The sequence below is a fragment of the Globicephala melas genome, chromosome 17 (assembly GCF_963455315.2).
Source record: "Globicephala melas chromosome 17, mGloMel1.2, whole genome shotgun sequence".
NCBI classification, from domain to species: domain Eukaryota; kingdom Metazoa; phylum Chordata; class Mammalia; order Artiodactyla; family Delphinidae; genus Globicephala; species Globicephala melas.
Window position 1 is genome coordinate 79747160 of NC_083330.1, and position 23599 is coordinate 79770758.

Sequence of the window (23599 nt, forward strand, 5' to 3'; positions counted from 1 at the left end):
GCTCCGCAACAAGAGAAGCCACCGCAATGAGAAGCCCGCACACAGCAATGAAGAGTAGCCCCCACTCGCTGCAACTAGAGAAAAGCCCATGCGCAGCAATGACGACCCAACGCAGCTAAAAATAAAACTTAATTATTTTATTTTTAAAAAAGTATGATGTTAACTGCAGATGTTTCATAAATGTCCTCTGTTGGGTTGAAGAAATTTCCTTGAATTCCTACTTTGCGGGGTTTTTTAAAAATCAGAAATGGATGTTGGATTTTGTAAATCGTTTTTACCATGTGTATTGAAATGATCACATGATTTTTCTTTTTTGGTTTCAGAATAGTTGAATTCCATTGATTAACTTTCTAATGTTAAACCAACCCTGTATTCCTTGGACAAATCCCAGTCGGTCAGGATATATTATCACTTTTATATATTGGTGTATCACGTATATATATTGTATATATTATATATTCTTAACAAAATAAAATTTTGTTAAGAATTTCTGCGTCTATGTTCATATGTACTTTATTCTTCTTGTGATGTCTGTCTGGTTTTGGTATCAAGATAATACTGGCAAAATAAAATGATTTGAGAAATATTCCCTCCTCTCAATTTTCTGGGAGAGTCTGTGCAGAATTGCTATTATGTCTTCCTCAAATGTTTGGTAGAATACACCAGTGAAGCTATCTGGGCATGCATTTTTTTGAGTGAGCTTTCGTGGGTTTTGTCTTTCAACGAATTTGTCCCCTTCATATAAGCTGTTGAATTTATTGGCATAAAGTTCTTATAGTATTCCTGTATTATCTTTTTAAGATCAATAGAATCTGTAGTGATGCCATCTCTTTTGCTCCTGATATAGGTAATTTATGTCTTTTCACTCTTTTACCTAATCAGTTTGGTCAAAAGCTTGTCAATTTTACTGACCTTGTTTAAAAAAAGACAGTTTTTCACTTTATCAGTTTTCTCTATTATTTTTCTGCTTTGATTAATTTCCGCTTCGATCTGTTACTGCCTTTCTTTGCATTCTTTTGGATTTAATTTGCTCTTTTTCTAATTTAAGGTAGAAGTTGAGTTCAGTGATTTGCGACCTTTTAAAATTTTAATCCAATTTAGGCATCTAGTGTTATAAAATTTCCTTTAGAGGACAGCTATCACGATATCCCACAAATTTTGATATGCTATATTTTCATTTTCACCCAGTTCAAAAGCTGTCTCATTTCCCTTTTGATTTCTCCTTTGACTTGTGGATTATACAGAAGTATGTTATTTACTTTCCCAATAGCTGGTGATTTTCCAGATTTTTAAAAAAATATTTATTTATTTGGTTGCGCTGGGTCTTAGTTGCAGCAGGCGGGCTCCTTAGTTGTGGCACACGAACTCTTAGTTGCGGCATGCATGTGGGATCTAGTTCCCTGACCAGGGATCGAACCAAGGCCCCCTACATTGGGAGCATGGAGTCTTATCCACTGTGCCACCAGGGAAGGCCCAGATATTTTTATAGTTTCTAATTTAGTACCGTTTTTGTCAAAAATGTTATGGTGCAGAAAAATGGTCTATCTTGGTAAATATTTCATATGCACTGGAAAAAACATGCTGTTGGGTGGAATGCTCTATATATGTCAATCACATCAACTTGGTTGATTGTGCCAACACTAATTTCCTGTCTACCTGTTCATCAGTTACTGAGGAAAGGGTACTGAGAGCTCCAACTACAATTGTGGCTTTGCTTATTTCTTTTTGCAGTTCTCTAAGTTTTTGCTTCACATGTTTCATAGCTCTGTTATTAAGTACATAAAATGTATAGTATATTCTTGAGGAATTAACCTCTTTGTCATGATGAAATATCTTTACCTGGTAGTTTTCTTTGCTCTGGAATGAGTACATTTGATATTATTACAGCAGGTCCAGCTTTCTTTCCATTAGCATTAGAATTGTATGTCTTTTGCCTTTCTTTTACTAACCTATTTGTCTCTTGATATCTAAAGTGGGTTTATTGGGTAAGCCAGCATATAATTGGGTCATGCTTTTTTATGCAATCTGACAATTTCTGTTGTTTAATTGGGGTGTTTAAACCATCTATATTTGTGATTGTTGACAAGGTTATGTTGAAATCTACCCTCGTTTCCTGTTTTTGATTTCTCCCATCTGTTCTTTGTTCCCCCTTTTCCTTCTTTTGAATTATTTTATGTGATTCCATTTTTCTGCCTTCTTTTGAATTATTTTATGTGATTCCATTTTATCTCCACTGTTGACTTATCACCTGTATGTAATTCATTGTTTTGCTATTTTAGCAGCTGCTTCTGGGTTTGTAGCATCCATATTTAATGGATCATAGTCTGCCTTCAAGTGAAATTATATTTCTTCAAGCACATGAGTTTGCCATTTCTCCTGGATTTTGTGCCGTTTTTGTCATACATTGTACTCTATTTATGTTACAATCCCCCAACTCTGCTAAACTGCTATTATTTTGAGTTAGATAACTGCGTTTTAAAGAGATGCCATTTAAAGAGAATTAGATAATAAGAAAGTGTCATATATTTAGCCACGTAGGTGCGTCTCCAGGACTCTCCATTCTTTCACATAGATCCAGATTTCCATCTGGTTTCATTTTCCTGCAGCCTGAAGAATTTCCTATAACATTTCTTGCTGTGAAGGTCTTTCAGCTTTTGTATGTTTGAAGTATCTTTACTTCACCTTCGTTTTAGAGATATTTGCCCCGGTGTCGGCTCCTAGGCTGACAGTTTTCATTCAGCACTTGCACACGGTGCTCCACTGTCTCCTCATTTGCATTGTTTCCAAAGAGAAATCTGCCATCGTCCGTATCTTTGTTCCTCTGTGTGTAATTATGTCTTTTTTTCTGGCTGCTTTTTTTTTTTTTTCTTTTTGTGGTACGCGGGCCTCTCACTGCTGTGGCCTCTCCCGTTGCGGAGCACAGGCTACAGACGCGCAGGCTCAGCGGCCATGGCTCACGGGCCCAGCCGCTCCGCGGCACGTGGCATCTTCCCGGACCGGGGCACGAACCCGTGTCCCCTGCATCAGCAGGCGGACTCTCAACCACTGCGGCACCAGGGAAGCCCTTTCTGGCTGCTTTTAAGACCTTTCTCTCCATCACTGACTTGGAGCAATTTGATTATGATGTGTCTGTGCATGTTCCTTGTGCTCAGAGTTTAAGATTGTTTGATCTAGGTTTATAGTTTTCATAAAACTTGGAGGCTTTTTGGCTATCATTTCTTCAAGTAGTTTTTCTGTCCCTCCCTCCCTCTTTGGGAACTCCAATTACACAAATCGCAGCCTCTGCCCACTGCCCCTCAGCTCAGTCAGGCTCGTTTTTTGCGTTGTTTACTTAGTACTTTTCCTCTCCTTGTTTTAGTTCGGATACTTCTTACTGCTTTGTCTTCACGTTCACTAATCTTTTCTTCTGCCACATCTAAGCTGCTGTTAATCCCATCCAGTGTGTTTTGCACTCAGACAGTTTAGTGTCAAACCTAGAAGTTTAGTTTGGATCTTTAGTTCAGTGTCTTTACTTCACCAGGTCTCTACTTAAAGTCTCGAATATTTCCTTGAGCTTTCTGAACATATGGAATGTAGCTATAATAACTGCTGTAATGACCTCGTCTGCTAAATCTAACATCTGAGTCAGTTTTGCATCCGTTTCAACTGAATTTTCACTGCCTAATGAGTTGTATTTTCCTGTTTCTTTCTATGCCTGGTAACTTTGATTGGATGCCAGACGCTGTGAATTTTACCCTTTTGTAAGCTGTATATTTTTGTATTCCTATAAATATTTTTGAGCTTTGTTTGGGGATACAGTTACTTGGAAACAGTGTGAAACTTTTGGTTCTTGTTTCTAAGATTGTTCAGGGGCGCAGAACAGCATTTATTCCAGGGCTAGCTGTTCTCCACTCAGTAGCCTGCCCAGTGCCCTGTGAATTATGAAGGTTTTCAGTCTGCCTGAAGACAAGGGACTCTTCACAGTGTTGTGACAGCTCTGGGTACTGTTCCCCTTAATCCTTCTGAGTGACTCTTTCCCTGGCCTCTGGTGGTTTCCCCACACCCACACACTGATCAACACTCTGCTGGAAACTACGAGAGACCCTCTGCACATCTCCAAGTTCTCTCTGTTTGCGGCTCTCTGCTCTCTGGTGCTCTTGCCTGCAAACTCTAGTTCCCTTAGTTGCCCTGGACTCTAAGCTCCAGCTCCTTTATGGAGGGAATCTGCCAGGCTCTGCATCCTTACACCTCCCTGAATGCCGTAAGAGCTGCAGAAACCATCAGGCTCATCTTGTTTGATTCTCATCCCGTAAGCATCACTCTACTTTGTTGCCTCATACCCAAAGTTTAGAAAACCAAGGTTTCACAACTATTGCCCAGTTTTTTTTTTTTTTTGCGATACGCGGGCCTCTCACTGTCGCGGCCTCTCCCGTTGCGGAGCACAGGCTCCAGACGCACAGGCTCAGCGGCCATGGCTCACAGGCCCAGCCGCTCCGCGGCATGTGGGATCTTCCCAGACAGGGGCACGAACCCGTGTCCCCTGCATTGGCAGGCAGACTCTCAACCACTGCGCCACCAGGGGAGCCGCCCAGCTTTTTATTAGTTTCGAGTGGGAGGGCTAATCTGATCCCTGTTACTCCATCTTGTGTGTAGGTGGATTGTAGTATAGTCACACACATAAGTCATTATAACTGTGATATGCCGTCTGTCTCCCCACTAGAGGGTGAGGGGAAGCTCCTTGAGGGCAGAGACGATGTTTGTTTTGTTATATCCTTGATACACAGTAACCAATCAAACATTTACTGAATAAACACACTCCTTAATCACCTGGAATTGATTTTGGCACACTGTACAATTAAGGACCTCAAACGTTTGTTCTGTTACATACTGTATGACTCCAAGTATTAAGACAGTTTGGACAAGGCAAAACTATATTGCTGGTAAAAAGATCATGGATGCCAGTGGTTCAGGAGGGAGGATGGTTGAATGGGGGAACACAGGGGATTTTCTACGGTGGCAAAACGGTTCTGTGTAATACTGCCATTGTGGATACCTGACGATATGCATTTCTCAAACCCAAAGAACTTTACAGCAAAAAGAGTGAACCTCAATGTACACAAATTTAAAAGAAAATAATTCAGGAAGTCAGAAGTTCTCAGGATGGGGCTTCCCTGGTGGCGCAGTAGATAAGAATCTGCCTGCCAATGCAAAGGGAACACAGGTTCAAGCCCTGGTCCGGGAAGATGCCACAAGCCGCAGAGCAACTAAGCCTGTGCGCCACAACTACTGAGCCTGAGCTCTGGAGCCTGCAAGCCACAACTACTGAGCCCACGTGCCACAGCTACTGAAGCCCGCGCACCTAGAGCCCGTGCTCCGCAACAAGAGAAGCCACCGCAATGAGAAGTCCGCGCACAGCAACGAAGTGTAGTCCCCGCTTGCCGCAACTAGAGAAAGCCCGCGCACAGCAACGAAGACCCAATGCAGCCAAAAATAAATAACTTAAATAAATAAATAAATAAATAAAGATGATCCTGGAGGATCTCGTAGAGTCAGAAAGTAAGGAAGACAAGACAAAAACAAAACCCCACGATGAAGGGGTCTGCCAAAGGGACAATGGCGCTAAATAAAAGAGCTCCCAATGACCAAAGCTGGAACATTTTGAGGGAAAAAAAAAGTCATCCCATTATACTTTATAACTTTTATAAAGTATAAAAGGATATCCCTAAGTCCATACTGATATAAATAAATGACCAAATAAGGAAGTAAAATGGGGAGAAGAGACAAATATCCCCTGCAAACACCAATCTATGCAGACGCTCGGCCCTTACGGACCCTCCTCCCGCGGGTGCCCCAGCCCGGCCCGACCCGGGGAGCTCCTGGAGGGCCCCCCTCACCCGCCTGTGCACAGCCCACCCCCCCAACCTGAGCAGAGGGCGGCGGTCCACGCTTTACAGAGGGTTCCGTTTGGGCACCAGGTCCTGGGCCGTGCTGCCCAATTCTTCCCAAACATGACTCTCAAGGCGCAAAGCCAGCCCCTCCACCCCAGGGGGTCTCGTGCACCCCCTGGACGCCCCGCTGCCCGGCGCCTCGCAGCCCCTGACCATCGTCCAACTGTCTTCCGTCTGCTCCTCTCTGTGCCGCACGGCATGTTCTCTGCAAGCAGCTGTCCTGGGGACTTGCTCTCCCCGCTGTCTGCCGTTACTCATGGGGCTCTCACGTCTCTCACAGCCCTTGTCCCCCAGCTCCTTTCTCAGCTCTGCCAGTGCCCTCTCCCCGCATCCTGTCCCCCGGAGCCTCCTCCTCCTGTGCATAGCTGAGCTCCGCTCCTGCCCCCGGGGCTGCCTTCTCCTCCTTCCAGTGTCTACATGAGGGTCCCACGCTGGCTCCCGATCATTGCTCGTCTATAAGTGAGGGCAGGGACAGGACTCAGCCGGGGAGCTCCCGCCGGCTGTGTGGCTCCAGAATGCTCGACTGCCGAGTTTCCTCACAGGTTCTGCTCTGGAAATGAGTTTCTGGTCTTAGGACATTTTTTGGTTGCAAGTGACGGAAACCCAACTCAAACTTAAGACAGAGCAGCTGGCACCCGTGCCCAGTAGGGCTGTCCGGTTTCTAGGAAGCCCCGGGCCGCTCTCCCCTATACTCTCTGCTCAGGCTGGCTCTCTCAAGAGCCATACAGCGACACCCCCAAACACGGCCAGAAGTTTCTTCCCTCTGGCTCTAGCAAGAGTCTCCTGGCTTCTGAGTGAGCACTGGGACCTCAGCCTTGACGGGTGCTGTGCAGGGGCAGGTGGGAAGGCGGCTCCATGGGCATCCGAAGGCCCTCCTGCAAAAGCTCCTTCGGGTGACTGTCTGCCTGCCTGCCAGGGGACTCACTGGGAGGCCTCTTAGCCCCCACAGTACGGGGGACACGGCCCAAGGCGCTGCCAGAGGCCGGCATGTCCACAGGGAGTGCCGTTTCCCCTCTCTTCTTCCCCATCTCACCGCTTAAGAGTCTGGATCTTGTAGAAAATGCGGCTGGAGCACCTGGGCCCTCCTCCTTCGGCTCCTCTCTCACCGGACGCCCACCCACATCCGGTTTACCCCAAGGCCCACCCAAACCACAGACCCCATTCTGCCAAGTAAATGTCGCCAACGGTGCCCCAGAATCCTCTTTGTGGGGCGAAAACTCAGCCCCACTCAAGGCTCTGGCTTTCGCTCCTCTTCCCTGTCTGGCCGACACCCTCCTCTGGCTGTGGCTGTTCCTTAGATTCACTGCAGATGAAATCCTGTTCCCTATTTTTCATTCTTTTTGTCCATTTCAGTGAGTTTCAGGGAGGAAAGAAGAACAAACAAGCCTCTACTCAGCCATCATTTCCAGAAGGCCTATGTTCCATTCTCCAGGCTGTTTTTAATACGTTTTCCAAGTTCTGAACAATGAGCCCATCTCAGTTTCATGTGGGCTGGCAGCACAAGGCCCCGCTCTCCCCGCTCAGCCAACAGGCCGGGCTGGCATTTCCGCCTCCACACCTCCCGCTGCAGCTGTTCTCACTGACCTCCACCACCCCCCAAAGGCACGGGCCACGCTGTTACGCTGAAAATCGTGGCCCAATCCGTCAGCAAGTCATGGAATCAACCCGTAGGTCAGAACCAGCTTTTCAGACCTTTCTGGAAAACGACGTCAGACCGCACCCCACACAGAAAGGACACTGCTGTTTGGAGTCAACTGGACGCAACGTAAAGTGAATCTCGGAGGCTGGAGCTGCCCTGCAAGCTCTCGGAAAGCTGCCACTCTGGGGACAGCACGTGGCTTCTGTCCGGCCTCGGGGTTGCATGACAGGCAATCAGGACACACAGACCCCTCTGCTCACCCGCGGTGTGCGCCCCCAAGCCCTCACCTTCTTGGGCTTTCCTCACCAACAAAACCGCACCGGAGCCCCCGCGGGCCCGTTTAGAGAGCACAAAATCTCTATCCCACGCTCACGAGCCAAGGTCGGGGACACAAGCTGGCCTGTGACAGGAACAGCCCAACACCAGCGAGCTGTTGGGTTCCCCAAACCTTCCAGGCGCACAGCGCCCTGGCGCCCAGAGGAGGACGGCGTGACAGGCCTGTCGTTCTGCACGACGCCAACGCCAGCCCTCCTGTCACCTCCAGCGCCCACGGGGCAGCCAGTCCCGACCCCTCCAGGCTGAGCCCCCAGCCGCCTCGGCCCCAAAAGATGATGCGGGGGCTTTGGCGAGGGGGCGGGGGTGCAGGACAGAGACGGGGCCTCCACGAAAGAGGAGCAGCGGCGCTTCGAGGCAGAGGATGTTTCCTTATTTACTCCAACCTCCTTGTGCCTTCTGCTCATTCCCACCCCAGCAGCCAGCCCTCTGCCCCGTGACGCAGCAGCACTCGCTGCAGTGACAGGCCTGCCTCCTTCAAAGGAAAGTCCGCGGAAGCGAGGACGCTTCTCACACTCACTCCAGGGGCCACGTGGCACCGCGCGCAGCCCCGCCCACCCCACCCCCGCCCAGGAGAAGACAGAGGGTCCCTGAGGAAAAGGAAACTCCTGAGAACGCTGTGGGACGGCTGAAAGCACAGAGAAGAGCGGCGACAGGCCGTCTGCCCAGGACTCGGGGGTTTCCTAGGGCGCTTCTCACCCGCCCGGCGGGCGAAGGTGGCGCCGGGGCAGGTGGTCAGGCTTCCCGTGGCTCTGAGTGTGGAGACGCGGCCGCCTGGCCTTTCCCTGTGCTGCTCTTCCGCGCAGTGTCGCGCTTCGGGCCTTCCCCACTCACGGATCTGGGCCGCCCTCACCCTGTCCTGGCCGGCTCCCCAAAATGCTCCATGCACACCCCTCACCTGAAGGAGGTCTGCTCCCTTGAAAGTCACCGCAGGAGGGATACCCTCCCCACCAAGGCCCCTCAAAGGCCCCCGGCGCCCCACGCCCCCGTCGGTGAGCCGGGGGCCGGCTCCGCCCCGGCTGCCCTAGCTCAAGAGGACGAGGAGCCCCTGGACCCGGCACGTGGTCTCCGCAGCCCCGCCTCCTGAAGAGCACCTGGCGCAAGGGGAAGTAAAGACACCGAAAAACTCACAAACAGTTCACTGGGCTGTGACGACGGCTGCCCTTTGCCGGGTGCTGCCGAGCTCTCAGCAGCCGCACCGCCCACCGACCTCACCACGTGGTCGCTCGGCGCCCTTCCCCCGCTGCGCAGGCAGGTCGGCTTGTCCTTGTCACAGACCCGGGCCGGTGCTGAGGCCGGAGCTGCGTAGGGGCAGCTGGACCGGACCGCTGCTCGCTCCTCCCCGCCCCCACTGCAGGAACGCTCCGGTCACACGTGGGCGAGAAGGTTCTTGATTCCAACTTCCTACGCGAGTTCTGGAACAGAAACACTCTGTGCCGGCTCCTGATGGGGTCTGCTTGGAGCACGAGCCCCAGGAAGCTGCAACCTGCAGGCCGGGGGCCGAGGGGGACGCTCTGCCCGGTGCCGCCTGCGTGGAGCGGGGTGTGCGCCTCGCGACCGTGTGAACACGTGTGAGCACGGCGCCCACCGCCCGCCGGAGCGACAGCCTGAGGCCTGATTGGGGCCCGGGACGCCCGCCTCCGTGCTGCACCCCACTCCCCCGGGGCGCTGAGACGGCAAGGGCAGGGAAGGGGCCACGGCAAGGGCAGGACATCCCAAGACCCCTGCAGCCCACAGCCACTGGCGGTACCCTTGGCGGGCAGGGCTGGGCACTGGGACACTGAACGGCACCCTCCACCCACTGGTGTGTCCAGACAGACAGGAGCCGCCTCTAGGAGGCCGCCCAGCCCTGCCCTGCCCACCCCGGCCTGCTGTCCTCCCCACCTCCACGCAAGGTGGTAGGGGCCAGCCAACCTGCAAGACCTTGTGGTCCTGCCTGCCATGGCCTGAGTCGCTCCCATAAGCCGACTGCCTCCCTGAGGACCTCCCCGCCCCCAAGGCTGAAAGGCCAGCAGATATTTCTGGAATGCAAAGCTGGCCAATTCCCACCAGCAGACAGACCACGCAGCTGAACACAGCCCAGCAAAGAGGTGGCCCAGCCAGGAGGTGGAGCCCTTCTCAGGCAGCAGCGGAGGAGGGGGCTGCGTCCACAGGGTCAACGGTGAAACCCAGAGATGCTGACCCACAGGGAGTCCCAAGGTCGGCAAGGTCACGTCTCAGAAACAGGAGTAAAATGTGGTTTCCACCACAGAAGTAACAGCAACACCTCCCTCCCACGACCCAGCAAGCAAGGAGGAGGGAGCGGAGCAGGGGGGAGGGTGATGCGTGGTTCCCAGTCATTCTCATAGCTCTCAGGCCCGGGGGGTGGAGGCACTGGGTGACCACAGGCTTTGTCAGGACTCACCCCAAGTGTGCGACAAAATATTAACCAGACACAGAGGAAAGGAAAACAAAGTGGAAACCTTTTATCTATGTGACGGAAAACCATCAGGAAACATGGATCTGGGCCCCTGCACACCTGCAGGTGGTGCCGGCAGTCACAGTAACAGACCCCACGGGTCCCACAGGGCCCCGTGCAGAAGGCCTGGGGCAAGCCCTGCTGTCAGACAGCGTCTGAGGGGGCTTCGCCTTCCTGGGGGGGCGGAGGGGGATGTCCCATCCAGTTCCTCGCTGAAGGTTCCAGAAAACCACTGATAAACATGAGGAACGTTTCATCAACTCAGACTGTCAGAGACTCCTTTCTGCCAAGTTCCAGTAGCAGAAGAGACGGTGCCTTCCTGGCAGGGCCAAGCCTGCCAGGCCACTGGGAGAGCTGGGACCCGTCATGCAGGGGACACGCCCCCCACCAACACACACACAGGAGGCTTGCCCCAGGACCTACTGGGAGTAAAGACTTCAGAGAACACTGCCATTTCTGCCACAATAATGAAACAGACAGCTTTGACCAACCCTCTTAAGAGAGAACAAACACACTATTATGACAGTTTTAAACTACTGAAAAAAATTTTTAACCCATTGATGAGATAGGAAGAAAGTTCGGAACCTCAGAGGGCAAAAGCTAAGTAAAATCGGCAACAGGGGAAATCAAGGCACCCCTCTGCTGTCTGCATCTGAGGGCCTGGCTGATCTTGAGCATTTGTACTGTTAGAAGAGGCAGGCGAGTGAACAGAAAGCCTTGGATGTGCCCAGGTGTGGACTCTCTCGGAGACACCCCCAAGGCTGAGGCCCCGAAGGCATCAGGTAAATGAGGGCCACTAGGAAACACAGCCCTCCCACCCTGAGGAAGCAGGAGCTGCAGGGGGAGAGGGAGAGGTCAGCCCACACCTGGGATGGAACTAAACAGACGCACAGTGTTCTAAGAGCACTGAATTGTTTGGAGGAGAGTAAAAATATCAATTAATTTAGATTTTGATAAATGAATTCTGTGTGTTAAAATATCCAGGGCAGCCACTATGGAAGCCAAGTGAATGAATTCCAATCTAGTTGAGGAGAGAAAAAGAAATAAAAAAAGATCAACCCAAAAGAAGTTAAGGGCTTCCCTGGTGGCGCAGTATTTAAGAATCCACCTGCCAGTGCAGGGGACATGGGTTCGAGCCCTGGTCTGGGAAGATCCCACATGCCACGGAGCAACTAAGCCCATGCGCCACAACTACTGAGCCTGAGCTCTAGAGCCCGCGAGGCGCAACTACTGAGCCCGCGTGCCACAACTACTGAAGCCCACATGCCTAGAGCCCACGCTCCTCAGCAAGAGAAGCCACCGCAATGAGAAGCCCGCGCACCACAACAAAGAGTAGCCCCTGCTCGCCACAACTAGATAAAGCCCACGTGCAGCAACGAAGACCCAATGCAGCCAAAAAATAAATAAATAAATAATAAAATAAAATAGAAGTTAAGAAAGGAGGAAAAAAGTAATCTGTCCCCAAATAACAGGACAAATAAAGTGTGAAATAAGACCGTAAAAATAAATTCAAATATAATAATTTTCATAAACATAAATGGACCAGCAGTCTAGCTAAAACAAAGACTGTCAGACCAGATTTTTACAGATCCAGATACATTCAAACACAAGGATGTGGAACTGTGAAGGTCGAGAATGGACAAGACACTCTGACCTGAGGGAGAGCTGGTGCGGCTCTGGGGTGTGGGCAGAAGGCACCTCCAGAAGCAGGCCTGACGGGCCGGCCCACCGCACGGTGGGGTGGGGGGCCGCACATCTGTGAGAAGGAAGAGCCAGCACAGCTAACCAGGCTTCATCTCAGGGGACCATCCTTGGAACATCTCTGAAAACTGACCCCACACCAGGGCATGAAAGTCAGAGCTCCCAACAAAGGTCAAAGGCCCAGCTGCTCAGTCACAGCCCCACCCATGAGATACAGCAGTGAGTCAGGGAGTGAGAAGGCCCCGCCCCAGCAGTCATCCGTGGTCACAGCTCGTGGGGAAAAGGAAGATATACGCACCGCTTCCACGGCCAGTGGCCTCGGGGTCACGGCTGAGAAGCGACCTTTTGGGGAGGGACTGGAAAGCTGGCAGGACCATCATGTGCTACGAGCAGGTGAGGCTGCAGCTGCCTGCTGCGGCGGCGTCTCTAAGGAACCTAGAGCCACAGTCACCCCAAGGGCACCGTCTGCACCTGCGCACCACCCCACCGCGCTCCGGGGGGCACCTGCACTCCCTGTGCAGCACACATGGGAGAGCAGGTCACGATAGAGACAGCCTTCTGTATGCACAAGGGCAATCACCACACAAGCAACTATGAGGAAGAGGACTGGCTGGGGGCAGGAAGCATGGAACCCACAACTCAGCAGGTGGCCTGAGTGCGACAGGACACTGCCCCGACCACCTGTGAAAACGCGCTAGCTCCACAAAACTGCCTCAGCTTCAGCATCTAAACTGGCACAGACCTCGCCCTGGCGGCATCATTTACTGAGCACCTACTGTAAACAGTAAAACGCTTGGGAAGAGCTGTACAAACACCATCACATTTCCTCTTGCACACCTGGGGACGCAGCAGCTGTGTCCGTCCACACCTTACAGAACAGAAAACAAGGTCCCGTTTCTAAAAGGCCAAAGTCTGAGCTCACGTTCTGAAGCTCCTGCTGGGCCCAGCACGTGCCACAGGAGCCGGCCTGTCCATCTATGCTTCTCTCCCTCCTGTCTGCTAGGAGCCCCATTCCCTGGGGCTCTCCAGGTGTGTTTTTTTTTTTTTTTAACGTCATTAGATTTTTGTTTTAATATTTATTTATTTATTTGGCTGCGCCAGGTCTTAGTTGTGGCACGTGGGATCTTCGTTGCGGTATGCAGTACATGAACTCTTAGTTGCAGCATGTGGGATCCAGCTCCCTGACCAGGAATCGAACCCAGGCCCCCTGCATTGTGAGCGTGGAGCCTTAGCCACTGGACCACCAGGGAAGTGCCCCTCCAGGTGTTTGAGTGGAGGCCCCGCTTGCACCCCACTCCATGGGATGGGTGCAGGGCAGAAGCAACGTCCCCGAGGATCACGGGAGAAGACACGCCCTGCCTGCTGGAAGCGCCAGCATGGGGCTCGGGGCCTGCAGCTGCTGGGCCACTTTGTCCCCGACAGGGAGAGGCTTCTCAAAAAAAAAAAAAAAAAAAAAAAAGGAGGCAGAAGTAAATAATAGGAAAAAAGAAAACGACCACCTGGCATCTGGATCCAGCCACCCCTGAAGCAGGTACTTCTCAGTACCTGTCCAAATGAGAGGATATGAATCCCTTGTCCTAAAGCTGGGATGCACTGGTGATCAGAACAGCCCTCCTGGGGCCATTTAGCCCCCCACACCTGCTGATGTTATGAGGCGGCAGGGAAGAGAGAGGGAAGGGGGAGAAGGGGGCCAGGGCACAGTGGAAAGGAGTCTCCAGTCCCACCCCTTCTCCAAGGGCCTTGGTTGCAGCCGGCTGCCCCTCCAGGCCGCGGTACAGAAGGAAAGTAAGGAGGATTCACCAAGTCCTCAGAAAGCTGTGCCCCCAAAAGAGCTGGCGCTTCCGGAGCGGCTGGGGGCATGCAGGCTCTCACCCAGCCTGTCACCTCAACGTGGACAGCGTCCAGGGTGGCTCCTTCCTCTGTGGCCATCGTAATGTCCAGAGTGAAGCCACTGCGGGAGGCTCATGAAGGGCTGGGACCGAATGACAGGAAAGCGGCAGCGAACACTCAGAGCGGTTCTCACACCCGGAGGAGACAGCGACGCCCAGAGATGGTCACTCCGCCACCACGAAGGGCCACCAAAGGACAAAACAGGACAACGCAGCATCAGGCACACAGACACCCGAGCGAAAGGAGACCCAGACACAGCCGTAGCAGAAGTACTTAAACCTCTCCCTGGATAACCAACAGAGCAAGCAGAGGACAAAATCAGGCCCACAGCTGTCCCGAGCAGAGCTGACCTGCAGGTAAGCGCGCTGCCAGCCCTCTCTGGTGTCTGCCTAACCTCAGCCACCAGCCGCTTCCTGACCCCGTCGGCCCTGGGGTTTTAAACAGCGCACATGGGATGGATCATGTGCTCCTCGAGATCTCAACTGTTTCCCTGATCCCCAGAGCTGCCGGTTCACTCTCCTCGGGATTTTTCTTAGAAAACTGGAAGAAGTTTTCTACACGTTCAGAGCAGGGTGTCATCTGCTGTGGCGCCCCGTGCGACCGATTTCCCGCTTCACCGCACACCACACATCGCTCGACAGGTGCACGAGTAGCAACCTGGGTGGCAGCACAGGCCGAGCCAGGGCAGCATGACGGGTGCAAGAGGCAGAGAGACAGAGCGTCAGGGCAGCCGCCACACCAGCAGGCGCTGACTCGGCGCGTCAAGCAGGTGGTCGGCCACACGCACCTGGGTCGGGACGAGGGCCACGTTTTGGATGCAAGCTTAGGAGAAGTCAGCACACAACAGGAACTTCACTTTCCTGCCCAGCGTGTTTACGGGCACAGCGAACTAGCGGAGACAACAGAGGTAAGGGCTGGAGGAGGCGAGGAAGCCCGCGTGGAGAGGGTGCTGGCAGCCTGCGGAGACAGGCTGTGGGGGCGGGCTCAGGGGAGCAGGGAGGAGGGACAGCAGGCACAGGTGCGCCAGGTACAGGGAGGCGGGGTGGTAGCATGGGGAGAGGCCAAGAGCTGTCTTGTTCGTTTTTAAGCTGTGAGAACCACCGCAGGAAAGCACCACGACAAAGGTGGGCAGAGGGCGCTGCCGCTGACGTGGAGTCACGGGGCCTCGTTTCAGCTGAAAACCTCCAAAACACTTGTTACTGAGAGGCGTGTGCCAGAGCTGACAGGCTCCTGCTGGCATCACAGAGTCCCGGCCCAGCGTGCGGTGCCCAGGGACAGGCCCGGCCCCGGGAGACCTTCGACACACTCTCCACCGACCTCTCTTCACACCCAGACTCTGGACGTCCTCACACGAGCAGCCTGTTTACTTCAAATGCGAGTCCAGAAAGCAAGAACCGTCTTCTCCAACCGCCCCCCGGAGCCTAGGCGCCTGTCCTCACCAGGCCTGGCCTCTCCAGGCACTCAGCTGCCAGTACACGGAGCTGGGGGAGCCCACAGACGGCACACGTGGAGCGGGGCGTCCTCCAGGGGCGCTGCAGTGGAGCCGATTAATACGGAAAGTGAACAGGACCCTCCGGCCCAGCTGCTGAGGGCAAGCCCAGGGTCCTGGCAAACAGAGGCTGCTGGTGGGCACAGGGTGGGCTCGGTGCTCTGCCTCTTCCACCCACAGGCAGCCCCGGGGCACCGCCGCTTTGGGACCGCCTTCCCTTCTGCGAGAGCTTTTTCCTGGCTCCCGTTTCTTCTCTCTTTTTCCTGAAAAAGGGCAGGTGGGAGCTAAGGTTTTGAAAATGTGTGCGTCTGAAAACGCCTTTATCCTTCCTGGACAGCTGATGGGCTGTCTGGCTGGGTCAGAGTTCATGCGTCAGGTCTGGAGGTGCCTCCGAGGTCCCCTGCTCCTGCCAGCCAGCCTGCCCTCAGGCCCTCGCGGGGCCCCTCTGCTCCACACCCCATCCTGTGCTGCTGAGGCTCCTGCACCAGCTGCAGTGGCCTCTACTGGTCTCTCTATTTCCTACTGTTCGTGTCCTTCTGTTCTCCTTTTGCATGACTACGTTCGCTTCACTCACTGCACCTTTCACTCTGCCCTCCCGCCCGCACTCTGCCCCGTCCCCTCCTGCACAGCACTGCCTGCTCCCTGGGAATGTAAGTCCTCTCACCTCAGCGAGGTGGATGCTTCTCCACTTCCTTCTGGAAGCTCAGCTCCAAATCTGGGCCTGGCAGGGCTGTACACTGGCCCACTGGACGGGCGCCAGAGTAGGCCTCTCTGGCTGGACTCTCCCCACCAAAAGCTGGTGCAGAGGGAAAGGCCTGGCCGCCAAAGTCCTGGGCAGGTACCTGCATCCTCACTGGTGCCAGAGTCCCCCGCTCCCGTGACCTCTGCCTCCTCTCCCAGGAGGAAAGATTTCACACGCCTCCTGGGACAGGGAGGGGCAGTTGTCAACTCCAGGCAGCGAGGGAGAGGATCTAAGTACACAACTACTTCTCAAACAGCCCTGGGAGAACCTCCACGGTGCCCCACGGGCTTTCTCCCGAGTCTGTCCTAAGTGCCACCAGCATTTGGAACGCTCACCTCAAGTCTTAGGATTCTTTTTTTTTTAACCTCCTTTCTCCTCTAATAACCAAAAGCAGGTGTGAAGCACCTCCCTGCCCATCCTACATTTCCACAGGGCACTCACCCTTCGGGGCTCACATGCACCCCACGGCTCCCAGACCACACCGTGGCTGCCACTTGAGGCCGAACCTCCTCCAGCATCCAGTCCCCATGGACCTTCCCCAGCACCCGCACTGCCCTGTGCGCACCAGCCTCCACGTGTCCCTCTGGGAGATGGATGGGCAGGTGCCGACCAAGTGAAGCCCTACTGCCCAGGGATGGTCGGCGATTTGCACCCACACCCTTTACCATCCAAGCACAGGCTCCAAACTCAAGGAGGGGTGGGAGCCCCCAGGAAGTCTGCCCAGCCTGTGGCACTGGCTTGAGCGCTGCCTCCCCCACGAGTGTCCCAGGGATGCCCAGCTCTGCCCAGCTCTGCCCAGCTCCGAGCTCACGCCGAATCCTGACCTGCAGCTACCAAGACAACAGCACCACGTGAGCGACCAGAGAGCCCCCGCGAGGCTGTGACCCCACGAGCTCTGCCGGCCCCCCGGCCCGAGGCGAGACTGCCAGGGTCATGCAGACGTGGGACAGGGGGGTTTGGCCAGTTATAAAAGAAGGGTTTATTCTGGATGATGTGACAGCTGCCAGAGTTCAACCGTCAGGAGCATCTGCTAATAGGATGATTCAAAATGTGAAGCATTTAAATTGCACTAGTTGTAAAAGTCATAAGTGCCAACGTGGGCTAGACAGACCTCCTGCAGTCGCCGCCCTTCACCACTGGGACTGAGGCGCCAGCTCCCACTCTGGCCCACACGTAAAGGGCAGCAGTTCCACACTGTGAAGACCAGTCGGGGCCACGTCCAGCACAGGGACCCACAACCCAGATCTTAAGCAGTGTTCCTCTGCTTGCACGGCTCTGCCCGCGGTCTTCCCAGAATGAGGTTTGGAACTGAGCCTCTCGGGCAGGACGTTGTCATGACACAGCCAGAGCAGGTGAAGGCTCGGGCTCCCGCTCCAGGACCACCCCGCATCAGCACAAATCACGTGGCCAAGCCCCTGTGCTGGGGCAGACAGGGCTCGAGACAGGGGCTGCAACTCCCATGGCAAAAGCCTTGAGGAGAGAGCAAGGGACCAGGCAGCTGGTGGAATCCACACAGAGGCTGCAGGGCCGCGACACATCACCAGGCCCCTCGGCGCCCGCTGACCCAAGTCCTCTGCACCACCGGCCACACGGTTTTCTCTGCCTCATTGGGCACTACTTCAGGGGCATCACAGGACAGAAGACCTGAGTGGTCATTGCACCTCTGTTTCAAGATGCCCACCTGACACTCTCCATCCAGTGATGGAAGGGCATTCAGCAGGCAGAGCTCAGGCTGAGGAAACCAGAAACTAAATCTACAAAAAGGTTAAAGAAACCTACGTGGAGGCCAGGACCCAAGGGGCCAAGGCCCTGGCTGACCCTGGGGGAAGGGAGCCTACGCCGGGGACCTGGGGGGCGGGGGGCAGGTACGGAGACTGGGCATCTGGCTGAGGCTGCGGGCGGGCAGGCAGCGAGGGGCAGCATGGCCGGCAGCACCCTAGGGGTCCATCTGGGCCGGACCCACAGTGTCGCTGGGACTTCTGCAACAAGGCGTTAACTTTAAACATCCGTGACCAGTGGATTCATGAAAGCAGACGACAAGACCAAAGAAGTGGAATCCACAGAAAGGGCTCACGTGTAAAACACAGAAACCGAAACCGAGAGCTCCACCGTTGGGTTCATGGACAGATGGACACTGCAGACGCAGCTCGGGGAGCTGGAAAAAGAGCCTAGATGGTCCAACCGCAACTAGAGAGGAAAAGGGTGGAAAAACCGAAGAGACAGACACACGGAAACCGTGAGAAGGGGTGCCACGCGTGTTCCCGTGGCCAGAGTGGACAAGTGGGCAGAAGCAATACGAGAAAAGATGTCGGCCGAGAACGCCCCCAAACTGACCAGATATCAAGCGACCAACTCAAGGAGTGCTGCGGGCACCTGAGTCTTGATCGCATCACGACGGCGCTGCTCCGCCCACTGCCATTTCCCTAGCTGAGCTTTCCAGTCTCCTATTTCTAAGGTGGCCGGTTATCCTAGGAAGATGCCAAGTACTGCAGCCTCTCCCAGAACCCACCCTCCCCATCGCCACCTGCCCAGCCCACTGGCACCGTCCCACCCTGCTCCTGTCTCACGTGGTACCCACAGCACCGCCCTGGGTCCCTCTCTCCCACCTCGCCTAACACCTGGTTCCTCACCCAAAATATAAAGTTACTTTTCTGTCCCCATTACTACCACACCAACCCCAAACCTCCCAAACACCAGCAAATTTGAGTGAAGAATCAGCAGTAGTACCGGGAAAGGGGTGGGAACACGTAAAGGAAACAGGGGTGAAACTGGCGAGCAGGTCACCCGGGCGGCTCGAGCTGCTCCCGCCTCTGGGGTGAGGGAAGAGCACAGGAGGCAACTGGTCCTGGCCCCTAGCGCTCCTAACGTCGCCTGCAATGCAGGTGCCGCAATGCTGATGCCCGAAGGCTCCTGAACGGCTGGGGCGGCAACCGCATCGGAGAACGGTGGAAACACGCAGGCGCTCAGCCTCGCCCCGCTCCCGGCAAGAGGAACACGCTCAGAGGCACACTCCATCGCTGGGCGCTGCCGTGGCCAGGGGCCGCCCTTCACCGCACACAGTAAAGAGCATCTTGGTCGTTTCCAGGACGGCAGGGCAGGGCGCGTCCGTGGGCGGAGCACCACACTGGAGGTCACCTTCCATCAGATTCTGAACTTACTGCTTCCCAGACCTCTAGACTCCAGAACTGCTACTGAGAAGCGCAAAGTCATTCGGACGCTCAATTCTCTGTCTCTTTCTCTCTGAAGGCCCTGCGAGGCTTCCATGTGTCCGGAGAGCTGCAGAGCGTCGAGCCCCTTGGACAGGGTTCCCAGACGTCAGTGCTCTTCTCTGCTCTCCCACCCCAAACCTGGGTTCTGCTGCATCTGGCACCCCTGCTGTTGCTGTGTAGTCTCTCTCTGAACCCTACAAAATATAATTATTTCATGCAAATATGTTCATCATTTGTTAACCATTCCATTTTGCAACGCATGCTTTCCCTGATGATTCTTTGCTTCTCTGAAAACAGCATTCCACCCTGCTCCAGGAGGCTACCCTGCAGGAGGCCAGTGTCTCCGGCCGCTCCCACCGTCCTCCTGGCGCCGGGACCGCTGAGGAGCGGCAAGCAGGACCCGTTAGCACCCTGGAAGAGCTCTTACTTCTGGCTGCTTTAAACGTTGTCTTGGTCTTTGGTGTTTTGGAGCGTTGCTGTGACGTTTCTCAACATGGACGTTATTTATCCTGTTTGAAATAAACGATCTTTCCATCATCACATCTGTCATTAGTTCCAGCCAACAGCTCTTCCAACACTGTCTCTTCTCCATTCTAAGTTGGCTTTTGGGGCTGGCATCAAATGTATCTGAAACTCTTGCATTCTGTCCTCCACCCCTCAATCACCTTCTCCACCATACTTTCCATTCCATTAACTTTGTTGTTCTTATTAAAATCCTTTCACCTCGTTCACAAAGCCTCTCTTCAACTGCTTATAATCGAATATTTAGCCTGTTGGTTACTTTTTAAGTTTCAGCTGTCATTTGTTTCTGGAGATTCCCTTTGGTCTCTCTCAAATCTTCCTGACCCTTCCTGTTAGCCTCTTGTTTTCTGCTCTTCATTGTGGTTCTCTCTTTGACTTCCTTAAGGTCCCTGGTGCCTCTAAATTTTGAGCCTTTTGATGATTCTGTGGTGCAAACAGGATTAGTTCTCAGCTCTCCTCACTGCCAGCACAGAACCTGCCGTTCTCAGATCTGCTAAGTCAGTTATGACGTATCCATCTGCCTCCCAGCTTCCAAAACTTTATTGCTATCATCTCCCTCTCACTTTACTCAGCCTTGTGAGTTTGACTTTTTTAAACATCACTTTCCTGTTCATTTAGCAGAATGGGAGAGAGTTTGGGAGAGAGTGAAGCTGTATACATGTGTTCAATCTGCCATCCTTACCTGAAAACCAGGAAGCTTTCCTTAAAAAATTATCTTCAGCATGAAAAATGGGAGTTGGAGTCCAGACATTTTTAAAATTAATTTAAATTTCATTTTCACCATACAAATTATTTCAAAATAGAGAAGAAATAACTTCTTAACCTCATCATCTATTAACATTAAGCCACATTACAAATACAGGCACATTTGTATTTCCCCATGGAAATCATCCTGGTTAAAATTTTTTGGTAGAATATCTTTTGGTTTTTGATAGTTTAAGAGTTCATAGACTATACATATAATACATATATATGTATAACTGACTCATTTGGCTGTACAGCCGAAATTTACACACTGTAAATCAACTATACTTCAATAAAACATTTTTTTAAGTTCATAAATCATATAATTATTCTAATATGTATTTCAGTTTTGGTTATTAAAGGGGTAAAATTTGTATTTATGTCAAAAAACTAACTCAACAATTTCCTCAAAACAACATGCAGGGAAAAAACCTCAGGTTGGATTTGAAATTCACTTGGGAGAAGCATGCTGCGTGCACCTCTGAAAATATACACATTGATACTATGTATAAAATAGATAACTAATGAGAACTTACTGTATAGCACAGGGAAGTCTACTCAATACTCTGTGGTGACCTAAATGAGAAAGAAATCCAAAAAAAAAAGGGGCTACATGTATATGTATAGCTGATTCACCTTGCTGTTCAACAGAAACTAACACGACATTGTAAAGCAAGTATACTCCAACAAAAATTAAAAAAAAAAAAAAAAGCGTCACCAGGGCACCTGCTGCTGAGTCGCCGGGATGTGCAGAGGCTCTAGGCGTTACCACAGGAAAAGCAACAGCAGATAATTTGTATCACTTGTCTGGAAAACAAGGAAACCCTTTTTTACATTCTAACATGATAGCCTATTTCTTATATGAAGGTCCTTTACCAGGGTTTCAAAGATGTTTTAGGAAACTGATTGATACTTAATGAGTTAATAAATTTTCCCATTTAACACGATGAAAACTAGACTCTATTTTCAAGTCGAATGTCTGATTTTTCAGGATGGGTTACCAGTGTTGAATGAGAAATATGTGAACACTTCCTCTTTATAGAATATATTACAAGGGTTATTTAGAAAATACCGAAAATTGTTTCTGCTGCAAGGCACATCAAAGGCTCTATGCCCCGTTAGAGGCTCCCTGATGCCAAGGATTTGCTAAACTCAGACAAGTCCAAACAAGCTGCGGCCGGCCTGCTTTTCCGCCTGTGATCGGCTCAGTTCCACACAAAGGGTGAATGCGGGAAGGCAGTTTTCATGGCACACGTACAAAGCGACACTTCAAGACAGATGCAGCAACAACAACAAATGCTGAAGTGCTGCAGGAAAAAACCAATGTTTTCCTGACAAATACCTGTTGGGGCAGATAAATATCCCACAAAATAGTATTAAAAATTTGGGCTTCCTTGGGAGCGCAGTGGTTGAAAGTCCGCCTGCCGATGCAGGGGACACGGGTTCATGCCCAGGTCCGGGAAGATTCCACATGCCACGGAGCGGCTGGGCCCCTGAGCCATGGCCGCTGAGCCTGCGCGTCCGAAGCCTGTGCTCCGCAATGGGAGAGGCCGCAACAGTGAGAGGCCCCCATACCGCGCAAAAAAAAAAGTATTAAAAATTTAGCTAAACTTTCTGGGACTTCCTGGTGGCGCGGTAGATAAGAATCCGCCTGCCAATGCAGGGGACACAGGTTCCAGCCCTGGTCCAGGAGGATCCCACATGCCGCGGAGCAACTAAGCCTGTTCACCACAACTACTGAGCCTGCGCTCTAGAGCCCGCGAGCCACAACTACTGAGCCCGCGTGCCACAACTACTGAAGCCCACATGACTAGAGCCCATGCTCTGCAACAAGAGAAGCCACTGCAATGAGAAGCCCTCACACTGCAGCAAAGACTAGCCCCCACTCGCTGCAACTAGAGAAAGCCCGCACGCAGCAACGAAGACCCAACACAGCCAAAAATAAATAAATAAATTTATTAAAAAATAATAATAAAGGATATATGTAGATGTATAACTGAATCACTTAGCTGTACACCTGAAACTAACACAGCGTTGTAAATCAACTATAATATAAAATAAAAAATTAGGGCTTCCCTGGTGACGCAGTGGTTGAGAGTCCACCTGCCGATGCAGGGGACACGGGTTCGTGCCCCGGTCCGGGAGGATTCCACATGCCACAGAGCGGCTGGGCCCGTGGGTCATGGCCGCTGGGCCTGCACGTCCGGAGTCTGTGCTCCGCAACGGGAGGGGCCGCGGCGGTGAGAGGCCCGCGTACCGCAAAAAAAAAAAAGAAAAAAAATCCTGCCAAACCAACAGAGAAGGCTCCAGCCCTGAGCAACACCATCCTGGGCCCCAGTGGCCTCAGGCAGGAAGGCCCACACTGTCCCTTGGCGGCCGGCCGCTGGGCTTTCTGCACATCCCTGCAAATGAGGGTCTCCGGGACCCACAGTTTACCCCCTCCCAGGTTTTGGGAACCAGAGGCTACTTCTTGGGCTTCTCAGAGTCAGAAGAAGTAGGAATCCTCATAGTATGGCTGAATTCTGAATACAAAATAAAAGGCCAACACCACCAAAATTAAATAGAAAAACACTATCTAGAGTCCAGAAGCTGCCACGACACGTGCAATCGGATGCGCAAACAACCTGAAGTCTGTCGGCTGGGAAGTCTGTACTGTACGTGCTTCACACAAGCCCAATGGCTAGGAAGCACGTGCTGCCACCGGAGAAGCCCAGGAAGCAGCTGAAGGGACTGTAACAGAACCACCAGCAGTGTCTCAGGATGACATTCCTGTGCAGCTCCACACAGGAAGGAAGCACCCACATCTCTGGTTCGCGCTGGGCCTCCAGGAACTTTTAGGAAGGACCGAGAGAAGCAGCAGGACAGACAGAGGAGTGCAGCGAAGGAGGAAAATAGGCTCGAGTAGTGGGGGCCAGATGAGGGGCTCCCAGGCCTGAGCCCAGCAC

At 52.6% G+C, this 23599-nt stretch overlaps 1 protein-coding gene across 17 annotated transcripts in view; it reads right to left on the reverse strand.

Moving 5' to 3' along the window:
* Window positions 1-23599, reverse strand: part of ARHGAP39 (Rho GTPase activating protein 39) — a 73542-nt gene that overhangs the window by 42890 nt on the left and 7053 nt on the right. The window lies entirely within an intron of this gene.